This window comes from Podarcis pityusensis, assembly GCF_964106645.2.
Source record: "Podarcis pityusensis genome assembly, chromosome: 4".
Lineage (NCBI taxonomy): Eukaryota > Metazoa > Chordata > Lepidosauria > Squamata > Lacertidae > Podarcis > Podarcis pityusensis.
This window is the reverse complement of record NC_138027.1, coordinates 15,698,836-15,723,456: the sequence shown is the minus strand read 5'-3', so window position 1 is coordinate 15,723,456 and position 24,621 is coordinate 15,698,836. Positions and strand designations below refer to the sequence as shown.

The window sequence follows — 24,621 nt, the reverse complement described above, 5'->3', positions numbered from 1 at the left end:
GCGAGGGTATCTGAAAGGCGCGGGAGGAAGAGAAGTAGCAAAAGCAAGAAGAGTCCTTAAAATGATAACAAGGCTATTTTGACATGTGCACGGTAATAATAATAATAATAATAATAATAATAATTTATTATTTATACCCTGCCCATCTGGCTGGGTTTCCCCAGCCACTCTGGGCGGCTTCCAACTGAATATTAAAAACAGTACAGCATCAGACATTAAAAACTTCCCTAAAGAGGGCTGCCTTCAGTTGTCTTTTAAAAGTAAAATAGTTGTTTATTGCCTTGACATCTGCTGGAAGGGCGTTCCACAGGGCAGGCGCCACTACCGAGAAGGCCCTCTGTCTGGTTCCCTGTAACCTTACTTCTCGCAATGAGGGAACTGCCAGAAGGCCCTCGGCGCTGGATCTCAGTGTCCGGGCTGGATGATGGGGGTGGAGACGCTCCTTCAGGTATACAGGACCAAGGCCGTTTAGGGCTTTAAAGGTCAGCACCAACACTTTGAATTGTGCTCGGAAACGTACTGGGATGAATGTTTGAAGCTGCAAACTCACAACACAGAAAAATGCAAATGCCAAATGCAGAGTTTGGCCGCCTGAACCATGGCAAAAGAAGCCCTGCTGCATTGGAAAATAAGGATAAGATCAGTAGAAGATCGAGATCAATTTTTAAATCACTACAGGGAAGACCTTCTGAAAGGAACAGTCGGAGAGGAAATAACATCAGAAACGAAAGACGCAACAGACATTTTAAACCTGACGTTTGGACTGAAATCACCGACAGAAGAAGAACAACTACTCGGAGCGACAGGAGGTAAATAGCTTCAGGATGGCCCTGCAACTTCTAAGCTGGAATTGTAATGGACTCAATCTTCCGCGAAGGAGGAAAAACATATTCCATTTATTGAAAAAAGAGCAGTTGGACATAATTTGTTTACAGGAAACTCATATAACAAGATTGCATAGGAAATTACTCGTCAATAAGAGATTAGGCCAAGAATTTATTTCATCGGATAAAGTTAAGAAAAGAGGAGTGGTAATCTATGCAAAAGAAAAATTTTCCCCAAAGTTTATATTTAAAGATGAACAAGGAAGATATTTGGCAATTGAAGTGCAAATTCAAGGTGAAAAATTTTTGATACTAGGGATCTATGCACCTAATGAAGGGAAGTCAGAATTTTTTAAGAAGCTGCATGAGACATTGTTGGACTATTTGGATTACAAATTAATTATGATGGGAGATATGAACGGAGTGGTATCTACAAATATGGATAAAGCACAAAGACAGGTAATTACCAGAGATGGGAGACTACCAAAGACTTTCTTTGAAATGACTGAAAATATGGACTTGATTGATATATGGAGAACAAGGAACCCTCTCGAGAGAGAGGGAACCTTCTTCTCTGAAGCAATGATGACCTGGACCAGAATCGATCAAATTTGGATTACTAGTGGGTTGGCTCCAAAGATTAAGAAAGTGGAAATCTGTCCAAAGACTTGCTCCGACCATAACGCCGTGAAGATGGAGATGAAATTTACAGTAACTGGTCAATTCAGATGGAGGATGAATGACAACCTATTTCGAGACGAGGAGATCCATAGAAAGGCCCAAAAAACTTTAAAGGACTATTTTGAAATAAATCTAAAAACTGATGTAGAAAAAAGAGTGATATGGGACGCAAGCAAAGCAGTGATGCGAGGATTTTTAATTCAACAAAATTCAGTAAAAAAGAGAAAGCAAAATGAGAAGAAGGATAAGATCTTGGAAAAGATAAAAGAAGGAGAGAAGAAATTGAGATCAAAACCAAAGTCCCAGGAGATTCTGAGAGAGATTAAGTTATACCAGACACAATATATGGAATTGATGAATCAAGAGATTGAATGGAAGATAAAACAAATGAGACAAAAGACTTTTGAATCAGCAGATAAATGTGGTAAGCTTCTGGCTTGGCAACTGAAGAAAAGACAGAAACTAAATACAGTTACAAGTCTAGAAGTGGATGGAAAGAATATTTCTAAACCTAACGAGATAAGAAACTGTTTTTTGAGTTATTTTAAAAAGCTATATTCACAAGGACCGCAGAAGGAAGAAGATATAGACGAATTCCTTAAAAAGTATGGACTACAAAAAATCTCCTACCAAAGTAAGGTGGATCTAAACCAGAGAATAACAGATCAAGAGATAGAGAGTGCCATTCAAAATATGCAACTGGGCAAATCTCCAGGACCAGATGGACTGACTTCCAGATACTATAAAGCTTTGAAGGAGTGGTTGGTACAACCATTAAAGGAAGTCTGTAATGAGATCTTGGAGGGGAAAAGGGCACCAGAATCGTGGAAAGAAGCGTATATTACACTCATACCAAAGACAGAGACTGAAAAGACTCAACTTAAGAACTACCGCCCAATATCATTACTTAATGTGGATTATAAAATTTTTGCAGACATTCTGGCAAAAAGATTGAAAAGAGTGTTGATGGAGAAGATTCATAAGGACCAAGCAGGCTTTCTCCCAAAAAGGCATTTATCAGACAATGTGAGGAACATAATAGACATTCTGGAATTATTAGAGGTGAATATAAACACTAAAGCAGTTCTGATCTTTGTGGACGCGGAGAAAGCCTTTGACAATATTTCTTGGAGTTTTATGAAAAAGAATCTTCATGGGATGGGGGTAGGCCAAGGATTTGAGAACGGTATGGGTGCCATATACGCTGAACAAAAGGCTAAGTTGATTGTAAATAATGTGATAACTGAAGAATTTAAAATAGAAAAAGGGACACGACAGGGGTGCCCAATTTCCCCTTTACTTTTTATTTCTGTTCTGGAGGTGTTGCTTAATATGATTAGAGATGACCAGCAGGTTAAAGGTGTACAGGTCGGAGCCAAACATTACAAGTTAAGGGCCTTTGCAGATGATTTAGTACTTACTTTACAAGAGCCAGACACTAGTACAAAAAGGGTGTTGGAGCTAATTCAAGAATTTGGTCAGGTGGCCGGATTTAAATTGAATAAACAAAAGACTAAAGTTTTGGAAAAAAATTTGACAGTCATGGAAAGGGAGAAGTTCCAGAATGAAACAGGTTTGACAGTGGTAAAGAAGGTGAAATATCTAGGGGTCTATTTGACATCTAAGAATTCGAACTTGTATAAAGACAATTATGAAAAATGTTGGTCGGAAATTAAAAAAGATCTAGAAATATGGTCAAATTTGAGATTGTCAATGTTAGGCCGAATTGCAGCTATTAAGATGAATGTATTGCCTAGAATGTTATTTTTGTTCCAAACATTACAAATTCTGGACAAGATAGATTGTTTCAAGAGGTGGCAGAAGGATATCTCGAAATTTGTCTGGCAGGGCAAAAAGCCCAGAATAAAATTTAAAATACTGACGGATGCAAAAGAAAGAGGGGGGTTTGCCCTGCCGGACTTAAAACTGTATTATGAAGCAGCAGCATTTTGCTGGCTGAAAGAATGGATGCTCCTCAAGAATACAGATATCTTGGACTTAGAAGGTTTTAATAATACATTTGGTTGGCATGCATATCTATGGTATGACAAAATTAAGGTGCATAGGGCCTTTAAAAACCATATTGTCAGGAAAGCATTATATAACGTTTGGATAAGATATAAAGATTTGTTGGAAAGTAAAACCCCTAGATGGTTGTCACCTTTAGAGGCTACAGCGCTGAAAAAGCTTAATATGGAAGCTGAATGGCTAAAGTATTGGGAAATTTTGGAACAAGATGGAGATAAATTGAAGTTACAGAGCTATGAGAAATTGAAACCCAAGGTTCGAGATTGGCTCCATTATTATCAAATAATGGAGGTACATAAACAAGACAGGAAAATTGGATTCCAGGTGGAGAAATCAAAATTAGAAATTGAACTGTTAGAATCCAATACTAAGAATTTGTCAAAAATGTATAATCTGCTGCTGAAATGGAATACACAAGATGAAATAGTTAAATCAGCTATGATTAAGTGGGCACAGGACATTGGTCATAACATTATGTTTGCTGACTGGGAATGGTTGTGGAACACTGGTATAAAATTTACGGCATGTAATGCCTTAAAGGAAAATATTATGAAAATGATCTATAGGTGGTACATGACCCCAGTCAAGCTAGCAAAAATTTATCATTTGCCTGATAATAAGTGTGGGAAGTGTAAAGAAACGGAAGGTACTTTTTATCATCTTTGGTGGACGTGCCCGAAGATTAAGGCTTTCTGGGAAATGATATATAATGAAATGAAAAAGGTACTTAAATGTACTTTTCCTAAGAAACCGGAGGCCTTTCTCTTGGGCATTGTCGGCCAATTGGTGTCAAAGAAAGATAGAAATTTCTTTATGTATGCTACGACAGCAGCAAGAATACTCATCGCAAAGTATTGGAAGACAGAAGAATTACCCACCTTGGAAGAGTGGCAGATGAAGGTAATAGACTATATGACACTGGCTGAGATGACTGGCAGAATCCGTGAGCAGGGGAAAGAGACGGCGGAAGAAGATTGGAAGAAATTTAAAATTTACCTTAAGAACTATTATAAAATTGAGGAATGTTAAAATGTCGAGGTTTGGAGAAAGAAAAGGAGATTACAGTGACATAAGATTAAGTTGAAGAAAAGAATAAGAAAAAATATATTTGATAAAATTAATTAGAATTTGCTGAAATAAATTTTGGAAATTGGGATGTAGGAAGGGGAGGTTTGGGGGAGTCTGAGAAGAGAGGGACATGAAAAAAAGGTTATGAAACTTTACATGTTTGTATGTCTTTTTTTATTTGTTTGTATTGTTTAAAATTATTCTGTAAAACCAATAAAAATTCTTAAAAAAAAAAAAAAGAAGCCCTGCTGCATCAGACCACATGTGCACTTTGGCCAGCATCCTGCTTTCCATAAGGGCCAACTTAATGTTTCTGGGAAACGCACAAGGATGGTTTAAAGGAACAGCCCTCTGTTCAATGACTGCAACCCCACCAAGCGATATTCAGTGACAGCGTTAGAAATTAGCCAGGCGCATTTTGCACCTGGCTTTCAACCACGTGCAACCAAGTGAAGATGTCCGGGTGTCAGGATGGCACCTGGCAACTCCATTTGGAGGCGCATGCCTGGGGATCCAGACTGTTTTCACACTCGAACAGCACATCCTCTAGAATTCCATCAGCTATATTGCATCTGCACAAGTCAACTGAACTTCAGGGTCCAAAATGCTCTTTCTATGCAGCTTGAGCAGGAACAGTGAACGACGTTAATAGTTAATTGTTGTCGCTTGCCGTTACTCACCCCACCCCACTGCCCTGCTCACAGTTGTGAAGAATATCCTTACATTATGAATGGTCCATGTCACCATTAAGAAAAAGAGGTCGGAATGGACTGATAAATATGTGGACTGGCCCTGGATCAACTGACTTTTCCTCTTTAAGTTCTCAAAGCTTTTAACCAAGCTCAAGGTTGTCTTCTGAACTAGTCAGATGCTTAACTGAGAATCAATCACAGTCAGTCCATTGTTTGAAAAACAAGACATTGCAGCCGTCTTGCCCCAAACGGCAACTAGACATTCGGTTTTGGCGACTGCAGCCTTGGTTTAAGGAGCCATTTGGCACCTAGCTTCACTTAGCTCAGTGAAGACCTTACTTGGAAAATCAATACGACCCAAGAAAGCCCAACAGAGACTCCATCTCCTCAGAGTATTGAGAAAGAACGGTGTCAATCAACATTTGATGATCTCCTTCTACTGGTCAACAATAGAAAGTGTCCTTTCATACTGCATCATGTTGTGGTACGCTGGTTTGACATCATCTGATAGGAAGTGCCTACAGAGGGTGGTGAATGCAGCACAAGATATTATGGGCTGTCCCGTGAATCCGCTGGATGAAATAGCGGAAGAACGTTGCCTCAGGAGAGTGAGGAAAATTCTCAGGGATGATTCACACCCTGGCCGGCACTTTCTTGATCTCCTGCCCTCAGGCAGAAGATATAGAAGCATGATTAGTCGCACCAACAGGGTAAAGAACAGCTTCTATCCGTGGGCTGTTAGGCTGCTGAATGAAAAGATAACAAAAGCGCAACTGACTTTTGGGTTTGGTGGGTGTGCGTCAGTAAATTAGGGGAATTAAGACTAAGAGAGCTGAGTGGGGGGGGGGTGCTCGTGTAATTTCAATGTATACAAGTTGTACAAGTGACAATAAAGTATTTCATCTTCATCATTTCATCTTCATATAGCTGAGTTTCTAACACTGTTCAGTGATACACTGCCGCTAAATATGGAGGTCCTATTAGGCCATTATAACTAATAGCCACTGGTGGACTTACTCTCAAAAACTGAAAAAAGAAAGAATGAAGGGTGGTATACAAATATAACAATAAAAACAAAACTAATAAACATAAAAGCAAAAAAGCTCCTCAGACGGAGGAGGCAGGAACTGTTAGCTGCAATACCATATTTTGGGCTCCTCACAGTGGTTCTGCCAAAGTGTTGCAGAGAGCAGGCCGTGGTGGTGCAGCAAAGAAGCCGATGCTGAAATGTTCAACGAAAAGAGGTTGGGAGAACGTGGGTATCCAATAATAGTCATGAGGTGCACATTGCTAATGAGGTGTTAAGGAAAATCACACCACTGAACTGGCAGAAGTCTTCCATCAGCATCCCTGCTGAAGTGATAATCCATCTTTTGGCTGCAATCCTGCACATAATTAGGCATCTTATATTCCAGCATCTTCAATGTGAATTAAGCAACCTTAAGTCTGTGCAGGATGGCAGCAAGGGTTTTCTTATTCCCTCCCCCGCCCCAGGTGCAGAAAAATTTTCTCTTCATCTGGATTAACTCATTCAAAACTTAGAAGTCAACTGGGATTTGAGAAAGCAGGTGAACCCTCCTCTCTTTCTCCCCCTCCCAGTCTCTGAAGATACCAAGATTATGATTGTGTTTATTTTTAAAGTACATGCATACTTATTTCTCATGTTGACAGGGCTGAAATAATCTGTTTAACTATTATGGCTGTGAAATGTCAAACATGCTTTGGTTTCTCAGAGCACGATGTAGTCAAAAAGTTAAGCATTTCTAAATCCCTTTCCTTTCAATGGGCAGTTAAGCACATCCCCAAATCCCCCCCCCCCATTGGTGTCAGTAGGCCTTTAAAAGTGCTTAGCTGAAGGTGGATCATGCCCTGGTTTAAATGTGTGTTTAAAACTAATGCGGTTTGGCACATATCATGACTAATCCCGGAAAGATCCATGGCTAATCTAGGCCCTGACATTGACCCATCAGAGTCAATTGAGGCTGGGTTTCCTCCTTCTTCATTGACTTCAAAAGCATCAATACCCTCCAATATTGCCAGAGACAGAAAAAAGAGAAAAATAGAGGGAGGTGTGTGAGGAAAACACCATCATCTGCTGCAGGGATGGCAGCTGGAAGTAGTGCAGAGGCAAATTCAGAGGTGCAGAGCTGTTAGGGTTAGGAAAAAAGAAGAGATGCAGAGTGCCTTCATGAGAATCACAGCCATTCCCCCTTCTACGATGATACAACCTTCTAAAATTCTACAATACCTTGGATCCTGAACGCCTTGGTACTCGGACGTTTTGGTTCCTGAATGCTACAAACCTGGAAGTGACTTTTCCAGTTTGCGAACGTTCTTTGGAACCCGAACGTCCGACGTGGCTTCCGATTGCTGCAGGAGTTTCCTGCAGCCAATCGGAAGCTGCGCCTTGGTTTCCAAACATTTTGGAAGTCAAACGGACTTCCGGAACGGATTCCATTTGACTTCCAAGGTACTACTGTAATTTTATACAATTATAATAAAGCCAATTCCCTTCGCAGGAAGTCAACGTTCTTGGCAGATCATGAGCTTAGGTAGCTCTGCGTCACAGGGAGTCCCTGGCTGCGTCATTTCATATTGGCCAGTCCGATCGGCCGAAGGGGGCGTGGCTTAGCCCATTTAAACAAGCTGCGACCAAGCTTGTGCCCTCTTTTACCTTGCTCCCACTTGCGCAGTTCTCCCTCCCTCCCTAAGGTTAGGTCTTTATCCTTTGACCTTGCTATGGACCTCGGTTGGTCGCCTTGGTTGTCCTGGAGGCCTGGTAGGAATTTTTTTTTTCCACTTGGCAAATTGGCACCAGCCACTTGGGTTTTCACCTACCTCGTAGCAAATCTTCAAAACTTTGTAAGGTTTGGCGGTTAGGCATTGGAGTATTCGGTTGGAGGTGAGGGGAGGTGGCAGCCATCACCTACCCCTCCTATTTCAAGGGTATTCCGTTAAAGGAATCCGGGGGGAGGGTGTCCTCTGTCCGAAGCCCAGACAGGGGCCAGGGCCATAGCACGACCCCTATCGGTGAACCTGGGGGAATTCCTAGTTGATGTGCATCAACAAGGTTCCCCCTATCAGTGGTTAACCCTTACTAGACTCCCGGCAGGCAGGCAGGAGTCAGATATAGTCATTGGTTCAATGCCTAAGCCAATACCACTCACATTCTGTAATCAATGAAGTTGTGGTCTTTTTTCAGCCCATTAACCTAAATTCTGGTGTCAAGTGTCTTTATTCTACAATGGGGAAGGGTTCAGGACTTTGCCACGCAATTGGGAATGCACTGCAACAGTCAACGCAGAACCCACACACAAGAGCGACTGGAGGGATAAACTGCAATTAATGCCCTCTGCTACTTATTAAAACCCACCCCACAAGTTGCACGTGAAGCACTACAGGAGTGTGGATGAGATGGGCCTTAGGATCCCTTCCCACTCTACGATGCTCTGATTCTAACGCCGGGGAAGATGGATTCCGAAACCTCAGTGTTAAACAGCGTCAAGGACGCATTTCAATCAGAGAGCCGTTGAAATGTTCCACCCTCCAGCACTGCCTAGCTCTTCCTTCTTTGAGAGCGCTTGAATGCCATAACAATTTGTATATGCAAAGCGAGATGTTATTGAAGAGCCCAGTGTGTAAGAGCCTCGTATCCCAAGGCAAAACTGGCATTTACACTCTCATAACATCCACTTCACACTCCGCACTTAATCCTCACCTGTATGTGCTCAGGTGCTTCTAAGGCAAGATATGGTGTTAAATTAGAAATTAATATTTTAATAAATGCCCATTTATTATGAAACTTTGAATGCTAATAAATAACTGGAAGAGATTGTGCATAACTATTTTTATGTATGCAACTACGTCTTCATGGACATTATTAGCACAATATTGGAAAGAATTTAACTTGATTGGCAAGTTAAATTAATGGAATATGCTGAAATGGCAAAACTGACAATGAAACTAAGAGGAAGAGATGACAACAAATTTAAAGAATAATGGAAGACGTTTATTGCATATATACAGAAGAATTGTACACAGGTTAATACATTAGCAGGGTTTTAAAAATTACTTGTAATTTTGTTATGCGATGGATAATAAGTAATTTAAACAGCTTATAAACTGAACAATGGACATGAAGTATATTGACAAACAATGGAACCAAGGAAGAGACTAGAGGGAAGTCAATTTGTTTTGTTTTGTTTTTGTATTGTTCTTGTTTTTATTTTTTGTTACTTTGGAAAATCAATAAATTGTTATATACAAAAAAAGAGATTGTGTTTAACTAAGAATGGGACGTGGGTGGCGCAGTAGTCTAAACCACAGAGCCTAGGGCTTGCTGATCAGAAGGTCGGTGGTTCGAATCCCCGCAACAGGGTGAGCTCCCGTTGCTCGGTCCCTGCTCCTGCCAACCTAGCAGTTTGAAAGCACGTCAAAGTGCAAGTAGATCAATAGGTACCGCTCCGGCGGGAAGGTAAACGGAGTTTCCGTGCGCTGCTCTGGTTCGCCAGAAGTGGCTTACTCATGCTGGCCACATGACCCGGAAGCTGTACGCCGGCTCCCTCGGCCAATAAAGCGAGATGAGCGCCGCAACCCCAGAGTCATCCGCGACTGGACCTAACAGTCAGGGGTCCCTTTACCCTTTAAGAATGGGCTGAACAGCTAATTCCATCCCGCTTCACTTTCAGCAGATCTCAGTCATAGATCTGTTCTATTCCGTCCAACCCCTTGCATACCATTGCATCATTGTGTACACACTGTGTGCACTTTTCACGTAAATTCGCACACTTTTTTCAGTGCATTCGTCAGTAAAAAAAGCACACTTTATATGCATCTTTTACACAACATACATATTTCTGTGTGCATCAGAAAACGTGTTCCAAAATCCAAAGATCAGAAGTCAAGTTCCAAAATCCAAAGACCAGAAGTCATGTTCCAATCTGCTAGCAAGTTTGAGAGCATTAAGTTGGCCCACTGCAAAAGACAGAGCAAATGTATTCTCCCCCCCCCCATCCCTGTGTTTAACCTTTCTTTACAACTTCCAAGTGGGTGCAGTCTATCAGTCAGTTTGGAATTTGATTCACTTATTCCTGAAGCTACAATTAAAATTCACCATTCCCCCCCCCCACCCCACTCCAAATGATACTACTTTTCAGCAGCTGAGGCAATCTTTGAAGCATGGGAAGAAAAAGGAGGTGTTGTAGCAGGTGTTATGGTCAAAACGAGTGAAATATTACTTGCAATCGGATTACACCGGGCAAGTCCCAGCAAGCTTTATTATATATTTTCAACACCAGCATGCAAAACATCATTTCTCACTCACGCTTTTCAAAAAATAAACAGAACTCCTGGCTTGCCCCACCCAACTTGCACACGCGTAACTAGATACCAACAAATACTTCTGTTGGGGGAAATCCCCGATTTTGCTGATGCCACCATGAGAATTCTTGAAGTTACCAGCCGGCGGTAATCCAATACCGTCTCATAATAAAATCCCCTTTGCATCCGACCGTCCCAGAATCAGACTCAACAGCCGACGAATACCACTGTTTTGGGAATGGAGGGATAAACAATGGATGCCCACCAACAAAGCAAAACACACAAACATACACCGTTTATCCTATGTGCACATAGGTGGATGAAAGCTGTGTTACGCCTGGATTCATCCCTAAGGACTGTTGGTGAAGGCCGAAAATTCACACAGGCCTACCTGTTCCTGAAGATCTGCAGAACAAGGCCTTCTGGTTGTTCCACCACCTGGACAGATGCACATTGCCTTTTCCAAGATGGCGCCCAGACTTCGGAATCCCCTCTCCACTAGAGATAGGGCAGGAACCATTTGAGGCATCATTTCAGGATCTATAAAGGACTCGCTTTGTCCACCTTTGCCGACTTTTCAATACTGGGCTTTCGGTGCCAACCTCCCCTCAGAAAACGTTTGAGAAGCATTCCTGCTCGCTGCCTGTTTACATTGGGTTGGCCCTTCCTTCACTGAGCACCAGGGTGGATAAAAATCAATGGTTTTTTTAAATTTAAATCAGATTTTTTTATATTTAAATCAGTTTTTTAAAAAATAAAATGCTTTTGGAGGAAAAATCTTTCTAAAGATAGTTTTCTATTTAAGTTACATTATAGTCCAAAGGGTATTCATCAGGAAATAAGGGTTTGTTTTAAGTTTTTCATGTGTGCTAAAACTCAGTCTAAGTTGTTTGTTTTTTTAAAACCCTTTTAATCACATCAGTTAACAAACATGGAACATATGCTATAATGTTACTGTTTTAGTTAAATAAATTGTTTAAACTGTTATCAAAGAAATGATTATTTTTCTCCTTCCAATAAGGTACAGCAGAAAAGTTGTCCAAATATAAACAGTTAACTTATTAAACCTCACAATAATTTCATAATTATCTGCCTACGTGTTTCTAATAGTATAAGCAAATCAGTAATTTTTGATATAGCTGTAAAAACCACTCTGAAAATTTATTATTCCAAAAATGAAACCTTCAACTGGTTGTAAATATTAAGATTATATCAACAAGAATGAGTCTTTCTGTAAAAAAATAAATGATTTAAATAAATTCTTACTGACTCGTGATTTAAATCAAGTCTTACTGGGTAGTGATTTAAAACGTGATTTAAATCGATTTGATTTAAATCAAATCGATGCCCCCTTAAATATGGCCACGTTTCCTTGGATGCCAGGACTCATCACCCACCCCTCTTATCCAGTCTGAACAGAGGAGAGGAGGGAAGGGTTTTGCTGTGCAATTGGTATTAGTGTGATAAGATTTCTATACCGCCTTCCATTCAAAGATCATGTGGCAGTTTACAGTATAAAAGCACAGAATACGTAACAAAACAACAAACGAACCAACAAAAGCAATACCCTCCCAGTATAGATGTCTTCCACCCCCGCCCCACTGACTGGGTAAGGGGGCTGATAATAGGCAGCCTCATCGTCTCTTTGGATGTGGCAGCCATTTTGTACCGTAACTTGTCCCCACAGCAGCCATTTTGTGCCTGGCACCAACCACGCTTCCTCAGAATCCCAAATACAGTCATACCTCGGGTTGTGGACGCTTCAGGTTGCGCGTTTTCGGGTTGTGCACCATGCTTAACCTGGAAGTACTGGAACGGGTTACTTCCGGGTTTCATTGCACTTTGCGCATGTGCAGAAGCGCTGAATCGCGACCCATGTGTGCACAGACATGGCACTGTGGGTTGGAAATGTGCCTCCCGCACGGATCACGTTTGCAACCCGAGCGTCCACTGTACTCCAAAAAAGGCTGGCAACTCCAGTCGTAATTTGATGGGGGGGTGGGCGTTAACACAACCCATCACGCATGTCCATCGAACACATTAAGGCAGTGTTGGGTCTACACGGGCTATCACCCTGCTGAACCAGCAATACATTTGCCAACCAAGACCCCTGCTGAGCATGTCTTCAGCTGCAAAGAGAATGGGGCTCATTGGCGCCTAGATGCACGATGCACAAAATGGATTCTGGACCCTTTCACCTGCCTTCATGCAATGGGGTGGAGTGGGGTGTGGAAATCTCCCTATAATCCCAAGCAAGCAGATTCTCACTGCTGAATTTTCACCTGTGCTGAACAAACTCTTAAAGGCAACTTCCATTAGAAGCAGGATAGAGAGCCACGTGCCAGTTCAGGCAGAGCTGCAAGGCCCAAAACTCTTGTACAACTGGCCTGTCCACTGTTGTCACCCTGACACAATCCATCAAACAGGGTTGCAGCGGGTCATATTGCAGTCCTGGATAATGGCACTGAAGAGGACTCCGACACAACAGATGCTGTCTGTTGGAGGTGAGATGGAGGGAGAGAAAGAGGGGCAGAGTAGCAAACAAGGAAGGCGTGGGCAAAAGAGGTGAGTGGCATTAAGGGCAGCACTGCAGCCATCTTCCCTGTTATTACTGCCAGTAAATAACACAGCACAGCCCCTAAGAGCCATCTCCTAAGCAACATTTCTCCTGCACAGTGGAATACCTGCGAAGTGTGTTAACTGAGATGTGCAATGCCCACAGAGGCTCTGGGAGGAAAAGACTGCTGCACAGAAGCAGGCTACAATCTGCTGCTTTTCCCCTCTTGCTTCGCTCCTGCAAAATCCACACGAATTCTGCACTCTTGCACATAACATAAAACAACATTTCTCCCTCCGTGTGCATTGCAACAGAATTTTGTCAAGGCTCCATGGAATGAGAGTTGAGTCCCAAATAAGACTATGCATCCTTCTGATCAGAAGATGCCAGCTAGGCTCTTATTCAGCTCTAATTAGCTATAATATAAACATGCTTAGATATATACTTCACAGTGTACAAAAATCACGCCGTATTGCCCAAGTTCCAACAGCCCACCAGGAAATGATAGCCATAATATGCCAATAATAATGCTGATCTACTATTCAGGGTTATTGGGAGGATTACAAGCTGCTTACAAGTGCATAGGAATCGTAGAATCCCGAGGGTCATCTAGTCCAACCCGCTGCAATGCAGGAATCTCAACTAAAGCATCCATGACAGATGGCCACCCAACCTCTGCTTAGAAACCTCCAAGGAAGGAGAGACCACAACCTCCCAAGGGAGACCGTTCCACTGTCAAACAGCTCTTACCACCAGAAAGTTCTTCCGGATGTTTAATCAGAATCTCCTCCCTTGTAACTTGAATCCATTGGTTCGAGTCCTACCCTCCAGAGGAGGAGAAAACAAGCTTGCTCCATCCTCCACGTGACAGCCCTTGAGATATCTGAAGATGGCTATCTTATCTCCTCTCAGTCCTTGGTCCAGTATACCTGAAGGAGTGTCTCCACCCTCATTGTTCAACCTGGACACTGAGGTCCAGCGATGAGGGCCTTCTGGTGGTTCCCTCACTGCAAGAAGTGAGGTTGCAGGGAACCAGGCAGAGGGCCTTCTCGGTGTAGGCGCCCCCCCTGTGGAACGCCCTCCCACCAGATGTCAAAGAGAAAAACAACTACCAGACTTTTAGAAGACATCTGAAGGCAGCCCTGTTTAGGGAAGCTTTTCATGTTTGGCGGACTATTGTATTTTAATATTTTGTTGGAAGCAGCCCAGAGTGGCTGGGGAAACCCAGCCAGATGGGCGGGGTATAAATATATTATTATTATTATTATTATTATTATTATTATTATTATTCCAGGCTAAACATACCCAGCTCCTTCAAGCGTTCCTCATAAGACCTGGTTTCCAGGCCCCTGATCATCTTGGCCGCCCTCCTCTAAAAACATTCCACCTTGTCAACATCCTCCTTAAATTGTGGTACCCAGAACTAGACACAGTATTCCAGGTATGGTCTGACCAAGGCAGAACAGAATGGGACTATTACTTCCCTTGATGTGGACACTAGACTTTTGTTGATGCAGCCTAGAATAGCATTAGCTTTTTTTGCTGCTGCATCACAATCATGACTCATGTTAAGCTTGTGATCCACCAAGACCCCTAGATAATAATAATAATAATAATAATAATAATAATAATAATTTTTATTTATACCCTGCCCTCCCCAGCCAAGGCCAGGCTCAGAGCAGCTTACAAGCAATAATAAAAACAAGTTGAATGATTACAACTTAAAAACAAAATGAAAATACAACATTAAAATATTGAAACATTAAAATATTAAAATGTAGCCTCATCGCAGGAGGAGAAGGAAAAGGAAAAAGAGAGGGAGGGAATCAAATTGGCTCCAAGCCAAAGGCCAGGCGGAACAACTCTGTCTTACAGGCCCGGCGGAAATAAATCAGATCCTGCAGGGCCCTGGTCTCATGAGACAGAGCGTTCCACCAGGCCAGAGCCAGTGTTGAAAAGGCCCTGGTTCTGGTTGAGGCTAATCTGACTTCCTTAGGGTCCGGGACCACTAGGGTGTTGCTATTTATGGACCTTGAGGCTCTCCGTGGGGCATACCGGGAGAGGCGGTCCCGTAGGTACGAGGGTCCTAGGCCGTGAAGGGCTTTAAAGGTCAAAAGCAGCACCTTAAATCTGACCCTGTACTCCACCGGGAGCCAGTGCAGCTGGAAAAGCACTGGGTGAATATGCTCCCATGGCAGGGACCCCCGTGAGGAGCCTCCCTGCAGCATTCTGCACCCGCTGGAGTTTCTGGGACAGCTTCAAGGGCAGCCCCGCGTAGAGCGAATTACAGTAGTCAAGCCTGGAGGTGACCGTTGCATGGATCACTGTGGCCAGGTTGGGCCACGAGATCATTTTCACATGCACTACTGGCAAGCCATGTGTCCCCCATCTTATGAAGCCCTGTGACTGCTATACAAATATCTTTATTTTGACTTCAGTTACACTTACAATCCCATCCTTCCCCCCAAGGTGCTGATGTTAACATATATGCAGTTTTATTCACATTTGATCCTCACAACAACCCTGCAATGTAGACTAGACCAAGAGATAGTGACTGGTTCAACATCCACCAGTGAGGTTCACGGTAGAGAAGGGAACCGAATGTGTGCCTTCCCAATTCCAGCCTGTTACACTAACCACTAAACCACACTATCCTGTTTGTTTGTTTGTTTGTTTGTTTGTTTGTTTGTTTGCCTGCTTTTAAGCACCAGATGAAAGCAGATTTATTTACTTGGTTCAATTAATTCAACCCTCTTTTTTTCTTGTGCTGCTGCTGCTTAACATTTTTTAAAAAAAAAACCCATTTGTGTCACTTTATTGATTAACTTGTTTATTAAATAATAACGTAAGCTGCCCAGAGGGCTGTTGCCTAAAGGAAGAAGTACAAATATTTCATTAAGGAAATAAATAAGCTCCACATATCTTTTTATTAGTATGATTAATACCTACAAACATCTGGCCCTGCACTCACAATATATGGATTTGATGGGGCAGTTTGCCCATCTAGAATCACTGACTAAATGTGGGGGGGGGGGTTCCTCCATTTTTGAACCACTATTCAAATATTTAGCTTTACTGTGCACTACACTGAACAATTGTTACTTGTTTTTATTTATTATCTGCCCTTCACCGTAAGGTCCCAGGGCGTGTCACAACAATGCAAAATATAACAATAAAAACATTTCATGACGATAACCTCAAACTGAGTGGGTTCTAAAATTATCCCCCTCAAGTTGTGAAGTGCCCTGAGATCTACGCGTATAACAGTGGTACACAAATTTAATAAATAATAATAATTAATAAGAAGTCTGGGGTGTAAGAGGTGTGTCTTCAGCATATAAGGAAGGCTATATAGTGAATAGTGAGGGAATTCCACAAAGAAGGTCCTCTCCTGGCCCACCAGCAACCCCCCAGCTTCAGAGGGGGGGGGTGTACGACTACCAAGAGGCCAGGCTCTGTCAATTTTAACACCTGAGGACATCTGTAGGGCAGTGCCAGCTGTGAGGTTTTGTGCAACCCACACCAAGAGACGAGCCCTTTGCCTGTACAGTCATACCTCAGGTTAAAGTTGCTTCAGGTTGGGCGTTTTCGGGTTGCGCTCCACGGAGACCCGGAAGTAACAGAACACGTTACTTCCAGGTTTCGCCGCTCGTGCATGTGCAGACGCTCAAAATGACATCACGCGCATGCGCAGAAGCGGCGAATTGTGACCCGCACAGACACGCAGGCGCAGGTTGCGTTCGCTTCAGGATGCGAACAGGGCTCCGTAATGGATACCATTTGCATCCAGAGGTACCACTGTATCTTACGCATGAGTCACTGTGTGGAGCATCTGCAACTTGCAATCTACACTAGTACAGTGGTACCTCGGGTTATAGACGCTTCAGGTTACAGACTCCGCTAACCCAGAAATAGTACCTCGGGTTAAAAACTTTGCTTCAGGATGAGAACAGAAATCGTGCGGCGGCGGCCGCAGCGGAAGGCCCCATTAGCTAAAGTGGTACCTCAGGTTAAGAACAGTTTCAGTTTAAGAACGGACCTCCAGAACGAATTAAGTTCTTAACCCGAGGTACCACTGTAGATGAAAGGTTAAAGAGCCCTTTGCCTGTTTCTTATGCAGGAGTCACTGTGTGGAGCATCTGCGACTTGCAATCCACACTAGCAGGCAAGAGGTTGAAGAGCCTTTTGCCTGTGTCTTTCCCATATGCAGGACTTTAACCCCAGGGTGGGTTAAGTGCTGCCTTTCCAAGTGCATCTTCCCACTACCTAATTCTGCACAGGATTGGGGGGGGGGGGACTTTATATCAACCATAGACGTCCAGTGAATTTTGTCCTCCTCCTATTACAGAAACGTGTTGAGGCTAACAGTTTGTCTAAGGCTAAGTGAGTTAGTGGCTGGAATGAGTTCTCATAACAAATGCAGTTAACAAACTTTTTAAAAATAATAATAATAACAAATGCAGTTACGTTAACAAACTTTTTTTTTAAAAAAAGGAACACACTCAAAATGTTTGCTGGTGCCTTCATTTCCCTGCAAAAGCCGCTATGCATAATCTCTGAAATGTCTGCTTTTCCCAACGTCCCTCTTTAAAGAGATCAGGGCAACAAGCACGGTGCTCCTTGCTCTTTTGATGCTCTGCAACAGTCCTGCAAGGTAGACTCAGGCAGCATCAAGGTCACCCGCAAGCTGTGCAACCGAGTCAGGATTTGAACCTGGGTCTGCAAGGTCCCAGCCAGGCACTCTTACCACTTCACCACCACCGGTACAGCACAATCCTAACCGCATCCATGCAAAAGCAAGTCTTGTTGAATTGAACAAGGTTTCCTCCCATCTAAGGGAGCTGAGGATTCCAGCCAGACTCTGCTAATGTTTCAATGCCTCTTCTCAGGGACTGTGTGTGTGTGTGAATGAGAGTGCAGCTTTTCCAAGGAAACACTCTCAGTTCAGCTGTTACCGAACAGTTGATCCTTTCCCCCTTTCTAAATCCAGCAGACCTCTCTCTTTGCAAGTCTCTTATACCAGCAGCAACCTGAGCAATCGCTCATAAAGTTAAGAGCCGGGGCAGCGTGTGTGTGTGTGTGTGTGTGTGTGTGTGTGTGTAATAAAGGAAAAGAATCACTTGCTAAACGCTGAAGGAAGTTCAATGCCTTGTGCCTGCGGAGAATAAGCCGGGATTGAAGCTGGTTCAGAGATTTTGACAGTACACAAAAGCCAACAGAGGATGCTGCAAAAAAAAACCGTGGTTGTTTGATAGCAATGAAAGGAACAAGCACTATGCAATGAGACAGAAAGGAGCAGCCAGCTACACAAGCAATTTCTTTGAAAGAAGGTGAACAGGGGGGCTGCCCTGTGTGCAGAGAATTTTTTTATATTATTATTATTCCTATTTCGGTGCCTTTGTGCTCCCTTACACTTGCATTCCTTTTAATTGGATGTGGGACGGTGGAGGGAACAAATTTCTCCCAACAACAAAGCCAGAAGCAGGAACAGAGAGAGAAAGGGAAGGAGAAAGGATCCACAAAAGCAGGCAACAATTGCAGCTTAATCTCTTAACAGGATCGGTGGGTAGTTAAAGGAGAGTCTTTGTTTGCACCTTATATTTCCTTGCTCCCGCCCCTCCCTTTAAAAAAAAATCACAAGGCGGCATCTCTAGGGGCTGCAACCCTATACCCCCAGTTGCCTGGGAGAAAGCCCCATTGAATTGGGATGGGGGGGGCTTGCTTCTGAGCAAACATTGCACACCATCCGGCTGTAAAAGAAAGTTTGTAAAAGATATCTCGAAACACACTGAAACTGCGCGGGGGGGGGGGGGCAGGTTTGCACCTTTCCAGGCAACGTTTACCAACAAAGTTACAGCACCATCTGGAAAACCCGTTACTTTAGATTTGTTTTAACTGGATGTTTCTCTCCACCCCTTTCTATAATGGGAGTTTTACCCAAGATGAACAATAAATGCACAAACGCGGGGGGGGGGGGGTTTAGGAAGTTGGAAGCAAAGCTCACAAGATCCTTTGCCTTAGCTGCTAAAATCATTAGCTGCAGAAGCGTCAGGGGGTCTCTTATGCCTTCCCACCCCACCCCCATGGCTGCTGGGGGGGGGGGGAGAGAAGGAATGACCTGCCAGCTGCCATTCCCTCCCCCCCCCCCAAAAAAGACCTTCCCCTTCCCAGCCTCCCTGCCAAATGTTTTTGGGTGTTTTTGATAAAATGTTTCTAAGGATGCAATCCAATATATACACACTTAAACTGGGAGTTAAGACCCACTGAATAGCACAGGGCTTGACTTCTGAGTACATATAAGGTTGCACTATGACACCCCCGTTTCCTAGCCACCACAAAATTTGCTCGCTGATTTCAACAGGGTGGTGGGTGTATTTCTCAGGGGAGAAATCTCTCTGAAACTCCTTTCCCAAGCCAGCCCTTAATTTGTGGAGAGAGAGAGAAAATGCTACTGGATCCCTTGAAAGGTCTGGGAAGACGCTCCACCTCCGATCTGGAAAACCTTCCATTTCCAACATATACACACACGGATGGGGAGGGACAATGCACTCTGCACTAACTCAGGGGAAAGTGGCATCTATTCCGGGTTTGCTCCAGGAGTGTACTAATCCTGCCACCTAAAGTGCCAAGGCTAGGCAGATGTAAGCCCTATCCTCCCGTCTACAGATACATACATCCATAATTCTATTTGTATGCCGCCTTTCCACAGTTCAAACCACGCTCGAGGCGGCTTACAACTTGAAAAAACCCGCATAACTTCAACATAACCGAAGCAGTCACAAAGCATTACAAACCACACAATTTCCACATAAATCACTGCCATACGTGACAGACGCACGCACTGATCTATAGAGAGCGCGGGATCATTGTGATCTATTGCGGGAGGCGGGGAATCAGCCATGGGGTATCTTCTATGACCGTCTCTCCACTCACAAATCCCCTTTGTGCGCGGTCCCGGCGAGGAATCTCCGGCAAAGGAACCCCAACGGCTCGCCCCGGGAGCCGCAGCCGGGGCAGCCTCTCCGCTTCCACATCCGCGGAACTCCCCGCCCCGGTAAGTTCCCAGCTTCGGAAGATGCAAGCAAGGCGCCCCTCTCTCTCCAGCCACTCCTGGGACGCAGCAGCGAGCGAGGATTGCAAAGCAGAAGCGGCCGGTTCTCACGTCTCTCCCCCAACCCACAACACCTCCCTTTGGCAATGCAGAAACGCGCTTCTTCGGTCGTCTTTCTCTGCAAGCAGGCGAGACATCCACCGCTCCCCGCGGCTTCCCCGGCTCCTCACGCCCGCCCGCGGCAGAAATGCTCCCTTCCCCAGCGAGATCGCCGCTCGACTCCAGCGTTAGCAGGTGAAAACCAGCTCTCTGGCCACCCCCGGCAGCATCCCCTCCCAAAAAAAAAAAACCCCTTCCGACCGCGTTTGAAATAAGCCGCTCAAAGCCCGACACAATAAATAAGAGATTATTTTTCTAAAGGGAGAAGACCCAATTGCAACACCCGCCGCCGCTCGGCACCTTGCACTGCCTAAACCGGGGATCCCCCTTTGGCAACGAGGAAAGCATACGCGCGCCAAACGCAGGAGAAGGCAGAGACCTAGGAAGCAAGTTAGCCACCCGGTAGAACTGCTTTAAAAATAAAACAAAATTTGGCGCTAGGGAAAGAGTATTCTTTCTTTTTTTCGGGAGGGGAGAGATACAACAAGCACGAACTTTTCCCTCTTTTTTTTTTTGCAACTTGAACGCAAATAGATATCTCGTTGCAAACCAAGCCTCTCCGAACACGTTGCGGAGAAGAGACGACCAGCCGGTCCGCGTTAGCGCGGGGGCTGCGGCGCTTCCCACGCTCGCAAGCGGCTGCCGGAGTGAGCCTGGGCTTTTTGCAAACAGTGGCAAGTTTGCAACAAAAAGATGGGACGGGGTTGGTTGGCTGGCTATGTATGTGTGGAAGTTTCGCATGCAACTCTCTCCCCACGCTGACTCCATCGCGGATCCCCCTCTCCAAACCCATTCATCCAGGCAAATGAAAAGCGAGGCGCCTGTTTTCAAGGAAATAAAGAAAGCCCAGCTCACGCACCCTTCCAAGAGGCCGATCAGCTCCGGAGCTTCGCAGCTTCCCTTCTGCATAACGTATCCATGGACGGGGGCGGAAGACGGGGAGCCAAGCGCCGCCGCCGCCGCCGCTGCTGCTTTTCTCTCGCCTTCCTGGCGCAGCGCGCAGCGCGGGACTGGTGCCGAGTGGAGAAGCGCTCTCGGTAGCAACTCCTAACTCGGGGGGTGGGGGTAGGTGGGGGGGTGCTGGGAGGGGAGGGGAGGAAAGGGGGCGATTCCCAGCCCGCGGCGCCGACGATCGCAGCGCAGCCTACCGAGAGGCAGAGCGCGCCAGCGGCTGCAGCCAATGCGGGGAGCCGCGTCTCCTCACTCGCCAGCCCAGCAGGGAGAGAGCGCGAGGCGCGGCAACGCGAGAGAAAAGGCTGGCTGGATGCACAACGCCGGGGATGCTGGGGGGGGGGGCGCGCACATTCACGTGCACACAAACCCCTTGCACACGCAGACGCGGTGCAACCGAGCCCGGCTTCTGCACCGCCGCCTAAAATGCTCCTGCAAAAAATAAAATATATTCCCTGCTGCTCCTTGCAACCGAGAAGGAGGCAGGCTCCGGCGCGGCTCTTCTCGCTTGTGACGGGCAGGCAGGCTTTCATGCATGCTGTGAAGTAAGTCCCATCGCACGCGGCGTCTGGTAGTCAATAAGGACCCCCCCCCCCACTTTTTTTTTGGGCGGTGGGGAGGTTTAATGATCCCCTTCCTCCACGCAACTCAAAGTGGTCCCCACCATTCGGCGCTCCAATTTGCGATGCTCACAGCCGCCCTCTCGGGTAGGTTAGAGCAAAGAGCAGGCATCCCCAATCTCGGCCCTCTAGATTTTTTGGGACTACAATTCCCATAATCCCTGACCACTGGGGATGATGGGAGCTGTAGTCCCAAAAACATCTGGAGGGCCAAGTTTGGGGTGCCATGGTCATTGGATTTGAACCCAAGCCTGACTGGTCTTAACACTGCGGAGGCTGGTTGGTTACGGCAAGTGGGGCGCTGCCCCCAACATCCTCAGCTGGGTCTCATCCAGCCCTAGCCTGCTTGCCTTCCTGCTTACTTGCCAGGCCAGGGGTTGGTAGCGGTACCTGTCAGCCTCTTCCTCCTCCTCCTGACTCTCAGTGTTGCCCCTGGCAGCGGAGAGGATGGGGACAAAACCAGAATGAGTTGGCCCCGCCTATCACTGGCTCTGGCTCCACCCACTGTGGGCTCCCTGCATTCCACCTAGCCAATCTCAATGGGCACCAGCCACCGCTGCAACTCTACCAAGCGCCATAGAGGGCGCCAAAGTGGTGTAATGGTTAGAGTGTCTGCCTCAGACCTGGGAGACCAGAGTTCCAATCCCAAAGAGGCGTAAAGCTCCCTGCGGTGACCTTGTGCCAGCCACTGCCTCTCAGCCTAACCTACCTCACAGGGTCGTATGGGGATTAAAGGAGGAGAGAGGAGAGCCAGGTGCACCGTGGAGAAAGAAGGTGGGATATAAATTAAATAAATAAACTTTAAGAATTTTAACTTGTAAGACAAGTATATTCCCTGCTCCATCTAAAAAACACACTTTATCCCTTATACATATATCGTTATTATATCATATATCTTAATTGTGTAAGGGATGAGATATGTCCTACCTGTTTTTCCCTAGTGCTCTGATACTCACCCTGGCAACCCACACAACTGGAGTGGTCCTGGGTCATCTCATATTGGAAGGAATGATCTCTACAGTGGTACCTCAAGTTACATACGCTTCAGGTTACAGACTCCGCTAACCCAGAAATAATACCTCGGGTTAAGAACTTTGCTTCAGGATGAGAACAGAAATCGTGCTGCGGCAGCGGGAGACCCCATTAGCTGAAGTGGTACCTCAGGTTAAGAACAGTTTCAGGTTAAGAACGGACCTCCAGAACGAATTAAGTTCTTAACCCGAGGTACCACTGTATTTCAAACTTTAGGGATGTCACAGCACAAATTTCTCTGTGTGTGTGTGTGTGAGAGAGAGAGAGAGAGAGAGAATGTTTCAGTAGCCTAGCAAAAGTGATTTTTATTTCCCTATAAATTCCAACTACTGTCTTAAAATTGGCTTTGGATTAAATCTAAGGACACACAGTGCCCACTCCACACAAAAAAAAGGAAGGAAAGAAATGACTGCCATAAACACATTTTCAGGTAGGAAAATAGGAAGTTGCCTTATACTGAGTCAGATTATTGGTCCATTGTGCTCTGTGCTGTCCACACTGACTGGAAGCAATACTTTATAGAGTTGTAGGCAAGAGTCCTTTCCACCCTTACCTGGAGATGCCAGGGACCGAACCGGGGACTTTCTGCCTTCAAGGAAGATGCTCAGCCACTGAGGTTTTGTGTCCTGGCTACAAATCCACATCTAGCTTTCTCTGGATGAAAGGAATTTCAGCAGATTTACTACGGCAAGTCGCTCTCAACTTCCAGCAAAATTCACCAGGCTTTTCCCCACAGAGTCTCTTCAAATGTGGATTTGGGCTAAATTTTGGTGGCAACTACTGTATTTATCGCTCTATAAGACACACCAGACCACAAGACGCACCTAGTTTTTGGAGGAGGAAAACAAGAAAAAAAATATTCTGAATCTCAGAAGCCAGAACAGCAAGAGGGATCGCTGCGCAGTGAAAGCAGCAATCCCTCGTGCTATTCTGGCTTCTGGGATAGCTGCGCAGTCTGCATTCGCTCCATAAGACGCACACACATTTCCCCTTACTTTTTAGGAGGGAAAAAGTGAGTCTTAAAAAAATACGGTACTTCTTTATGAATACCTACAGCGCTTCTCAATAAGTGCAGATGTGTTTTCGGGATTCACATCTCCTCCTCCCACCAACAACCCTGGAAGGGAGCTTGGCAGAGCCATACCAGCTGTTTGGACATAAAGCCAAGCTGTGGTTTGGCATTATAGGAGCGAAGGTCATGGGCCTTCTCTCCCCTCCTCCTTCCCTTCCTGTTTTGTGGTAGCTTTGTGGTTCACCATTACCTCTGGACCAGCAAGTTATTTTTTATCTATTACCTACCGTTTGCCCTAAGTTCCCAGGGCAGGTTACAGCATTAAAACTCTCTCTATATATTAATTTTGACAAAGTAATAATCATAAATAAGAATAAAAATGCACCCCACCTCCAAGTCCAATCCATTGTTCCAACAGACCTTTGTTGTTGAAAATTCCTCTGAGACAATGGCCATCCTTGTATACCTGAAGGAGCGTCTCCACCCCCATCGTTCAGCCCGGACACTGAGATCCAGCGCCGAGGGCCTTCTGGCGGTTCCCTCACTGCGAGAAGTGAGGTTATAGGGAACCACAGAGAGGGCCTTCTCGGTAGTGGCGCCCTCCCCCGTGGAACACCCTCCCTTCAG

General features: G+C 45.0%; 1 protein-coding gene across 10 annotated transcripts in view; it reads right to left on the bottom strand.

The window, feature by feature from the left end:
• The window catches only part of FAT3 (FAT atypical cadherin 3), a 719,557-nt gene extending 698,143 nt beyond the window's left edge, over positions 1–21,414 (bottom strand). For 8 of the 10 annotated variants that reach the window (XR_013985096.1, XM_081001693.1, XM_081001697.1 and 5 more), the window contains exon 1: positions 21,239–21,413. The gene's annotated coding sequence lies outside the window, so the exon portion shown is untranslated. Of the gene's footprint in view, positions 1–21,238 lie in introns of all 10 variants that reach the window. The other 2 variants (XM_081001695.1, XM_081001694.1) reach the window with 2 other exon arrangements.
• Between the last annotated feature and the right edge of the window lie 3,207 nt (positions 21,415–24,621).